Source organism: Scardinius erythrophthalmus, assembly GCF_964197995.2.
Source record: "Scardinius erythrophthalmus genome assembly, chromosome: 1".
NCBI classification, from domain to species: Eukaryota; Metazoa; Chordata; class Actinopteri; order Cypriniformes; family Leuciscidae; genus Scardinius; species Scardinius erythrophthalmus.
Genome location: NC_138221.1, coordinates 65626798 through 65634537, shown reverse-complemented (window position 1 = coordinate 65634537; position 7740 = coordinate 65626798).

Sequence of the window (7740 nt, the reverse complement as noted above, 5' to 3'; positions counted from 1 at the left end):
CAAAGATGCACACTGGACCATCTTTGGAGCTGTGTCACTACTCTGAGGAGACAAAGATGCACACTGGACCGGTTTTGGAGCTGTGTCACTACTGGGAGGAGACAAAGACGCACACTGGACCATCTTTGGAGCTGTGTCACTACTCTGAGGAGACAAAGACGCACACTGGACCGGTTTTGGAGCTGTGTCACTACTCTGAGGAGACAAAGATGCACACTGGACTGTTTTTGGAGCTGTGTCACTACTGGGAGGAGACAAAGACGCACACTGTACCATCTTTGGAGCTGTGTCACTACTCTGAGGAGACAAAGACGCACACTGGACCAGTTTTGGAGCTGTGTCAGTACTCTGAGGAGACAAAGATGCACACTAGACTGTTTTTGGAGCTGTGTCACTACTCTGAGGAGACAAAGACGCACACTGGACCGGTTTTGGAGCTGTGTCACTACTGGGAGGAGACAAAGACGTATACTGGACCGGTTTTGGAGCTGTGTCACTACTCTGAGGAGACAAAGATGCACACTGCACTGTTTTTGGAGCTGTGTCACTACTCTGAGGAGACAAAGACGCACACTGGACCGGTTTTGGAGCTATGTCACTACTGAGAGGAGACAAAGACGCACACTGCACTGTTTTTGGAGCTGTGTCAATACTCTGAGGAGACAAAGACGCACACTGCACTGTTTTTGGAGCTGTGTCACTACTCTGAGGAGACAAAGACGCACACTGGACCGGTTTTGGAGCTGTGTCACTACTCTGAGGAGACAAAGACGCACACTGGACCGGTTTTGGAGCTGTGTCACTACTGGGAGGAGACAAAGACGCACACTGGATCGGTTTTGGAGCTGTGTCACTACTGGGAGGACACAAAGACGCACACTGGACCATCTTTGAAGCTGTGTCACTACTCTGAGGAGACAAAGATGCACACTGGACCATCTTTGGAGCTGTGTCACTACTCTGAGGAGACAAAGATGCACACTGGACCGGTTTTGGAGCTGTGTCACTACTGGGAGGAGACAAAGACGCACACTGGACCATCTTTGGAGCTGTGTCACTACTCTGAGGAGACAAAGACGCACACTGGACCGGTTTTGGAGCTGTGTCACTACTCTGAGGAGACAAAGATGCACACTGGACTGTTTTTGGAGCTGTGTCACTACTGGGAGGAGACAAAGACGCACACTGGACCATCTTTGGAGCTGTGTCACTACTCTGAGGAGACAAAGACGCACACTGGACCGGTTTTGGAGCTGTGTCACTACTCTGAGGAGACAAAGATGCACACTAGACTGTTTTTGGAGCTGTGTCACTACTCTGAGGAGACAAAGACGCACACTGGACCGGTTTTGGAGCTGTGTCACTACTGGGAGGAGACAAAGACGCACACTGGACCGGTTTTGGAGCTGTGTCACTACTCTGAGGAGACAAAGATGCACACTGGACTGTTTTTGGAGCTGTGTCACTACTCTGAGGAGACAAAGACGCACACTGGACCGGTTTTGGAGCTGTGTCACTACTCTGAGGAGACAAAGACGCACACTGGACCGGTTTTGGAGCTGTGTCACTACTCTGAGGAGACAAAGATGCACACTGGACCGGTCTTGGAGCTGTGTCACTACTGGGAGGAGACAAAGACGCACACTGGACCGGTTTTGGAGCTGTGTCACTACTCTGAGGAGACAAAGATGCACACTGGACCGGTTTTGGAGCTGTGTCACTACTGGGAGGAGACAAAGACGCACACTGGACCGGTTTTGGAGCTGTGTCACTACTCTTAGGAGACAAAGATGCACACTGGACCATCTTTGGAGCTGTGTCACTACTCTGAGGAGACAAAGACGCACACTGGACCGGTTTTGGAGCTGTGTCACTACTGGGAGGAGACAAAGACGCACACTGGACCGGTTTTGGAGCTGTGTCACTACTCTGAGGAGACAAAGACGCACACTGGACCGGTTTTGGAGCTGTGTCACTACTGGGAGGAGACAAAGACGCACACTGGACCGGTTTTGGAGCTGTGTCACTACTCTGAGGAGACAAAGATGCACACTGGACCGGTTTTGGAGCTGTGTCACTACTCTGAGGAGACAAAGATGCACACTGGACCATCTTTGGAGCTGTGTCACTACTCTGAGGAGACAAAGATGCACACTGGACCGGTTTTGGAGCTGTGTCACTACTGGGAGGAGACAAAGACGCACACTGGACCATCTTTGGAGCTGTGTCACTACTCTGAGGAGACAAAGATGCACACTGGACCGGTTTTGGAGCTGTGTCACTACTGGGAGGAGACAAAGACGCACACTGGACCATCTTTGGAGCTGTGTCCCTACTCTGAGGAGACAAAGATGCACTCTGAACCATCTTTGGAGCTGTGTCACTACTCTGAGGAGACAAAGATGCACACTGGACCGGTTTTGGAGCTGTGTCACTACTGGGAGGAGACAAAGACGCACACTGGACCATCTTTGGAGCTGTGTCACTACTCTGAGGAGACAAAGACGCACATTGGACCGGTTTTGGAGCTGTGTCACTACTCTGAGGAGACAAAGACGCACACTGGACCGGTTTTGGAGCTGTGTCACTACTGGGAGGAGACAAAGATGCACACTGGACCGGTTTTGGAGCTGTGTCACTACTGGGAGGAGACAAAGATGCACACTGGACCGGTTTTGGAGCTGTGTCACTACTGGGAGGAGACAAAGACGCACACTGGACCATCTTTGGAGCTGTGTCACTACTCTGAGGAGACAAAGACGCACACTGGACCGGTTTTGGAGCTGTGTCACTACTCTGAGGAGACAAAGATGCACACTGGACTGTTTTTGGAGCTGTGTCACTACTCTGAGGAGACAAAGATGCACACTAGACTGTTTTTGGAGCTGTGTCACTACTCTGAGGAGACAAAGACGCACACTGGACCGGTTTTGGAGCTGTGTCACTACTCTGAGGAGACAAAGACGCACACTGGACCGGTTTTGGAGCTGTGTCACTACTCTGAGGAGACAAAGATGCACACTGGACCGGTCTTGGAGCTGTGTCACTACTGGGAGGAGACAAAGACGCACACTGGACCGGTTTTGGAGCTGTGTCACTACTCTGAGGAGACAAAGATGCACACTGGACCGGTTTTGGAGCTGTGTCACTACTGGGAGGAGACAAAGACGCACACTGGACCGGTTTTGGAGCTGTGTCACTACTCTTAGGAGACAAAGATGCACACTGGACCATCTTTGGAGCTGTGTCACTACTCTGAGGAGACAAAGACGCACACTGGACCGGTTTTGGAGCTGTGTCACTACTGGGAGGAGACAAAGACGCACACTGGACCGGTTTTGGAGCTGTGTCACTACTCTGAGGAGACAAAGACGCACACTGGACCGGTTTTGGAGCTGTGTCACTACTGGGAGGAGACAAAGACGCACACTGGACCGGTTTTGGAGCTGTGTCACTACTCTGAGGAGACAAAGATGCACACTGGACCGGTTTTGGAGCTGTGTCACTACTCTGAGGAGACAAAGATGCACACTGGACCATCTTTGGAGCTGTGTCACTACTCTGAGGAGACAAAGATGCACACTGGACCGGTTTTGGAGCTGTGTCACTACTGGGAGGAGACAAAGACGCACACTGGACCATCTTTGGAGCTGTGTCACTACTCTGAGGAGACAAAGATGCACACTGGACCGGTTTTGGAGCTGTGTCACTACTGGGAGGAGACAAAGACGCACACTGGACCATCTTTGGAGCTGTGTCCCTACTCTGAGGAGACAAAGATGCACTCTGAACCATCTTTGGTGCTGTGTCACTACTCTGAGGAGACAAAGATGCACACTGGACCGGTTTTGGAGCTGTGTCACTACTGGGAGGAGACAAAGACGCACACTGGACCATCTTTGGAGCTGTGTCACTACTCTGAGGAGACAAAGACGCACATTGGACCGGTTTTGGAGCTGTGTCACTACTCTGAGGAGACAAAGACGCACACTGGACCGGTTTTGGAGCTGTGTCACTACTGGGAGGAGACAAAGATGCACACTGGACCGGTTTTGGAGCTGTGTCACTACTGGGAGGAGACAAAGATGCACACTGGACCGGTTTTGGAGCTGTGTCACTACTGGGAGGAGACAAAGACGCACACTGGACCATCTTTGGAGCTGTGTCACTACTCTGAGGAGACAAAGATGCACACTGGACCATCTTTGGAGCTGTGTCACTACTCTGAGGAGACAAAGACGCACACTGGACCGGTTTTGGAGCTGTGTCACTACTGGGAGGAGACAAAGACGCACACTGGACCGGTTTTGGAGCTGTGTCACTACTGGGAGGAGACAAAGATGCACACTGGACCGGTTTTGGAGCTGTGTCACTACTGGGAGGAGACAAAGACGCACACTGGACCATCTTTGGAGCTGTGTCACTACTCTGAGGAGACAAAGATGCACACTGGACCGGTTTTGGAGCTGTGTCACTACTCTGAGGAGACAAAGACGCACACTGGACCGGTTTTGGAGCTGTGTCACTACTCTGAGGAGACAAAGATGCACACTGGACCGGTTTTGGAGCTGTGTCACTACTCTGAGGAGACAAAGACGCACACTGGACCAGTTTTGGAGCTGTGTCACTACTGGGAGGAGACAAAGACGCACACTGGACCGGTTTTGGAGCTGTGTCACTACTGGGAGGAGACAAAGACGCACACTGGACCGGTTTTGGAGCTGTGTCACTACTCTGAGGAGACAAAGATGCACACTGGACTGTTTTTGGAGCTGTGTCACTACTCTGAGGAGACAAAGACGCACACTGAACCGGTTTTGGAGCTGTGTCACTACTCTGAGGAGACAAAGATGACACTGGACCATCTTTGGAGCTGTGTCACTACTCTGAGGAGACAAAGACGCACACTGCACTGTTTTTGGAGATGTGTCACTACTCTGAGGAGACAAAGACGCACACTGCACTGTTTTTGGAGCTGTGTCACTACTCTGAGGAGACAAAGACGCACACTGGACCGGTTTTGGAGCTGTGTCACTACTCTGAGGAGACAAAGACGCACACTGGACCAGTTTTGGAGCTGTGTCACTACTGGGAGGAGACAAAGACGCACACTGGACCGGTTTTGGAGCTGTGTCACTACTCTGAGGAGACAAAGATGCACACTGGACTGTTTTTGGAGCTGTGTCACTACTCTGAGGAGACAAAGACGCACACTGGACCGGTTTTGGAGCTGTGTCACTACTCTGAGGAGACAAAGACGCACACTGGACCATCTTTGGAGCTGTGTCACTACTCTGAGGAGACAAAGACGCACACTGCACTGTTTTTGGAGCTGTGTCACTACTCTGAGGAGACAAAGATGCACACTGGACCATCTTTGGAGCTGTGTCACTACTCTGAGGAGACAAAGACGCACACTGGACCGGTTTTGGAGCTGTGTCACTACTCTGAGGAGACAAAGACGCACACTGGACCGGTTTTGGAGCTGTGTCACTACTGGGAGGAGACAAAGACGCACACTGGACCATCTTTGGAGCTGTGTCACTACTCTGAGGAGACAAAGACGCACATTGGACCGGATTTGGAGCTGTGTCACTACTCTGAGGAGACAAAGATGCTCACTGGACCGGTTTTGGAGCTGTGTCACTACTCTGAGGAGACAAAGATGCACACTGGACTGTTTTTGGAGCTGTGTCACTACTCTGAGGAGACAAAGATGCACACTGGACCGGTTTTGGAGCTGTGTCACTACTCTGAGGAGACAAAGATGCACACTGGACCGGTTTTGGAGCTGTGTCACTACTCTGAGGAGACAAAGATGCACACTGGACCGGTTTTGGAGCTGTGTCACTACTCTGAGGAGACAAAGATGCACACTGGACCGGTTTTGGAGCTGTGTCACTACTCTGAGGAGACAAAGATGCACACTGGACCGGTTTTGGAGCTGTGTCACTACTCTGAGGAGACAAAGACGCACACTGGACCGGTTTTGGAGCTGTGTCACTACTCTGAGGAGACAAAGACGCACACTGGACCAGTTTTGGAGCTGTGTCACTACTGGGAGGAGACAAAGACGCACACTGGACCGGTTTTGGAGCTGTGTCACTACTGGGAGGAGACAAAGACGCACACTGGACCATCTTTGGAGCTGTGTCACTACTCTGAGGAGACAAAGACGCACACTGGACCGGTTTTGGAGCTGTGTCACTACTGGGAGGAGACAAAGACGCACACTGGACCGGTTTTGGAGCTGTGTCACTACTGGGAGGAGACAAAGACGCACACTGGACCATCTTTGGAGCTGTGTCACTACTCTGAGGAGACAAAGACGCACACTGGACCATCTTTGGAGCTGTGTCACTACTCTGAGGAGACAAAGACGCACACTGGACCAGTTTTGGAGCTGTGTCACTACTGGGAGGAGACAAAGACGCACACTGGACCGGTTTTGGAGCTGTGTCACTACTGGGAGGAGACAAAGATGCACACTGGACCATCTTTGGAGCTGTGTCACTACTCTGAGGAGACAAAGACGCACATTGGACCGGTTTTGGAGCTGTGTCACTACTCTGAGGAGACAAAGACGCACATTGGACCGGTTTTGGAGCTGTGTCACTACTCTGAGGAGACAAAGATGCTCACTGGACCGGTTTTGGAGCTGTGTCACTACTCTGAGGAGACAAAGATGCACACTGGACTGTTTTTGGAGCTGTGTCACTACTCTGAGGAGACAAAGATGCACACTGGACCGGTTTTGGAGCTGTGTCACTACTCTGAGGAGACAAAGATGCACACTGGACCGGTTTTGGAGCTGTGTCACTACTCTGAGGAGACAAAGACGCACACTGGACCGGTTTTGGAGCTGTGTCACTACTCTGAGGAGACAAAGACGCACACTGGACCAGTTTTGGAGCTGTGTCACTACTGGGAGGAGACAAAGACGCACACTGGACCGGTTTTGGAGCTGTGTCACTACTGGGAGGAGACAAAGATGCACACTGGACCATCTTTGGAGCTGTGTCACTACTCTGAGGAGACAAAGACGCACATTGGACCGGTTTTGGAGCTGTGTCACTACTCTGAGGAGACAAAGACGCACACTGGACCATCTTTGGAGCTGTGTCACTACTCTGAGGAGACAAAGACGCACACTGCACTGTTTTTGGAGCTGTGTCACTACTCTGAGGAGACAAAGACGCACACTGCACTGTTTTTGGAGCTGTGTCACTACTCTGAGGAGACAAAGACGCACACTGGACCGGTTTTGGAGCTGTGTCACTACTCTGAGGAGACAAAGATGCACACTGGACCGGTTTTGGAGCTGTGTCACTACTCTGAGGAGACAAAGACGCACACTGGACCGGTTTTGGAGCTGTGTCACTACTCTGAGGAGACAAAGACTCACACTGGACCAGTTTTGGAGCTGTGTCACTACTGGGAGGAGACAAAGACGCACACTGGACCGGTTTTGGAGCTGTGTCACTACTCTGAGGAGACAAAGATGCACACTGGACTGTTTTTGGAGCTGTGTCACTACTCTGAGGAGACAAAGACGCACACTGGACCGGTTTTGGAGCTGTGTCACTACTCTGAGGAGACAAAGACGCACACTGGACCATCTTTGGAGCTGTGTCACTACTCTGAGGAGACAAAGACGCACACTGCACTGTTTTTGGAGCTGTGTCACTACTCTGAGGAGACAAAGACGCACACTGCACTGTTTTTGGAGCTGTGTCACTA